Source organism: Macaca mulatta, chromosome 15, assembly GCF_049350105.2.
Source record: "Macaca mulatta isolate MMU2019108-1 chromosome 15, T2T-MMU8v2.0, whole genome shotgun sequence".
NCBI lineage: Eukaryota > Metazoa > Chordata > Mammalia > Primates > Cercopithecidae > Macaca > Macaca mulatta.
Window position 1 is genome coordinate 46,509,737 of NC_133420.1, and position 3,445 is coordinate 46,513,181.

Here is a 3,445-nt window from a genome sequence, read left to right on the forward strand (position 1 = left end):
AAGAAGAGAGACCTGATCTACCATGCTAATCCCCCTGGCCATATGATACCCTGTACCACCTGGGGACTTTGCAGAGCTCCCACCAGCAAGAACTCTCACCAAATGCGACCCCTTGATTTTGGACTTCTCAGCCTCCATAACTGTAAAAAATAAGTCCCTTTTCTTATAAATAACTCATTTTCAGGTATTTGGTTATAAGCAATAGAAAACAGACTAAGATAATACAATAAGAGAAGGAGCAAACAGAAGAGATGAAAGCAAAGATAGTATGGGGAAAACAATAGTTATTTAACAATAGTGTGGGGTGGATGAAGGTCAGCAATAGCTGGAAAAAGCTTGGAACCAGATCACAAAGAGTCCTGAAGGCCACGCTAAGGAGTTTAGAATTCATTCCTTAGGAAATGAAGAGTTGTATGAAACATGCAAACTTCAGCATTAGACTTGGGTTGGCCCCTCACTTTCTAGCTATGTAGTTTTGAGCAAGTCACTTGGCCTCTTTAAACCTCAGTTTCCTCTTTTACATAATAGAGAGACTAATACTAACTTAAGTACCAAGCTTAGTACCTTGAAAATAGGAGATGCTTGACATATCAAAGTTATTATTGGTTAACTACTGAAGGACTTTAATTAGAGTAGTGAATATAATTTTATTCTACAGCACTATGTAGACTAGATTAGAGGCTGGGAGAACAGCTAGGAGAAAATTACAGTAGTCTAAGAAAGAGGTAGTGGAGTCATAGGGAATACAGAAAACTTTAAAAGTAGAAGGTTCAAAATAACAGTGTTAGAAAATATTTTAGGATAGAATATAATGAAGCACGTTTTAGACACAGAAAAGCCATTGTAGGAGACAGAATGAAGATGTACACGAGAGGAAAACACTTACGAACTAAATTTTGGAGGAGGTAAGTGGGGATATGTTGCATCCAAGGGAAATAGTACTCTGCCTTTCTTATCTGTTTGTATCCTGTGATACAGAATGCATTTTTGTAGGTATAAATAATTTGGGGAATAAGATAAGGCACAAAGATTGAAAGAGAATATCTTAGAAAGAAAAATACTTATTCATAGAAAGAAGAGAATAAGAAAATGCCAAATGAGGCTAAATAGACATTTTGAGATAAAAAGAGAAAAGTGGAAAAAACACAACCTCCCATTCAAGCAGAACGTGAGGTCACCTGCAGGAAATGAGGTAGGTTTCACATATACAACTAGAAGGGTGTGAAGAGTGTGAAGAGTGTGGGACTAGATTAGTCTAGATCAAGATTTCTTAAATTTCCTTTAATCAGTAGTAAATACTATTCTTATTTTGGAACAGGTCACTTTTTTGGGGGAGCATGGAGTCTGTTCTGTTCATTGCAGGGCATTTAGCAATATTCTTGGCCTCTACCTATTAGATATCAGGACCCTTTCCCTCAGGTTTTTCTTTTTTTTTTTTTTTTTTTTTTTTTTGAGACAGAGTCTCACCTTGTCACCCAGGCTGGAGGGCAATGGTGCCATCTGGGCTCACTGCAACCTCCACCTCCCGGGTTCAAGCGATTCTCCTGCCTCAGCCTCCTGAGTAGCTGGGATTACAAGAGCGCGCCACCATGCCCGGCTAATTTTTTGTATCTTTAGTAGAGACGAGGTTTCACCATGTTGGCCAGGCTGGTCTTGAACTCCTGACCTCGTGATCCACCCGCCTCGGCCTCCCAAAGTGCTGGGATTACAGGTGTGAACCACCGCGCCTGGCCTTTTTTTTTTTTTTTTTTTTTTTAAATCATTTTATTACTCTTTGTTAACAGCCCCAGGGACAGGGGACCAGGGGTACGGGGAGGAGGGGAAGTGGGGCTCCAGCCCCACAACCCCTCCCAACCCACCCCTTTCCCCTTTATATATTTATAATCTACATACAAGCTCCCGGTGTGAGGGCAACCCAGGTTCCTTGTCCCCTGGGGACCCAGACTCCTCTGCCCGTCGGGAAGGCTCTTCTCCAGGAGGCCCCGTTGCTCCCAAGGCTTAGGCATCCAGCGGAGGACATCTGGTGGGGAGGCCTGCTCGTGAAGGTTGATGCGCTGCGTACGGAAGACTCTACCACCGTAGGTGAAAGGCAGGGCCTTGAGATGGGAATTGATGCCAGAAAAAGACCTTCCAGTTGGGGAGTATGTGACGACCCAGGACTCCCAAGGTTGTTGCTCAGTTTTCAATAATCCTGGAACGGCTTTATTTCCACTGGATGCAGCTCTGCTTGCCCCAAGCTAGCGGGGAAGGGCCTGGCAGGTGAAGGCCGCATCCGAGTAGCAGGAGCAGGTGGGAGCTGCAGAGCCAGGCTGGCTTTCCCCAAGTTTTGACAAACAAAAACATCTTCAGACATGCCCAAATGTCCCCTTGAGGGACAGAATTACCTCCAATTGAGAACCACTGGTCTAGATGTTGTTAGAATACGATAAGGGGGCGTTTAGAAATAAAGGGATAGGGCTGGGCGGGGTGGCTCACGCCTGTAATTCCAGCACTTTGACGGGCTGAGGCGGGAGGATAACTTGAGGTCAGGAGTTCGAGACCAGCCTTGCCAACATGGTGAAACCCCATCTCTACTAAAAATACAAAATTAGCCAGGCTTGGTGGTGGGCGCCTGTAATCCCAGCTACTCGGAAGGCTGGGGCAGGAGAATGGCTTGAACCCGGGAAGCAGAGGTTGCTGTGAGCTGAGATAGTACCACTGCAATCCAGCCTGGGCAACAGAACGAGACTCTATCTCTAAATAAATAAATAGATACATAGATAATGTATTGTTTGAGACTCTATTTCTCACACCTAGAATATTGCTGTCATATACCAACACACTCTTTCTATAACAAATGAAGGGAAATAATGATTGACAACTGGCATTGAAGGTCTAGCTACAGATATATGCTGTGCTAAGTAACTAACGAGCCTGATTTTCTGGTTTTGCTATTTTCTAACAAAATGATAAAGAGCCCAGGCACAGAACCAGTGAAATAATCCAGGAAGCCAGAAAACAAAGAAGGTTACTTAACGAAGGTGGTCAATAGTATATTAATGATCAATAGGTGGTCAGTTGGTGGTCAATAACATTACTGTTTCTAGCTATTCTTCTTTCCTGTAAGAGACAACACAAGTTGTCTTTCTCCTGAAGTTGTACAGACTGAGCACACAGTAGGTATTCAAAAATCATTTGTTGAATTAGTTTACATTCTGAGATACAAGATTAAGTCTAAATCGAAAATATAAAATTATGAGAATTGTTTTACAAAATCTTTTTATTTATGGGAAAGGTCTACCTTCAGCTTTTCATAAAATGATTTTTCTTGCATATGAAATTATTATCATTTTTATTTTTTGAGAGAGTCTCGCACTGTCACCCAGGCTGGAACACAGTGGCACAATCTCCGCTCACTGCAACCTCTGCCTTCTGGGTTCAAGTGATTCTCCTGCTTCAACCTCCT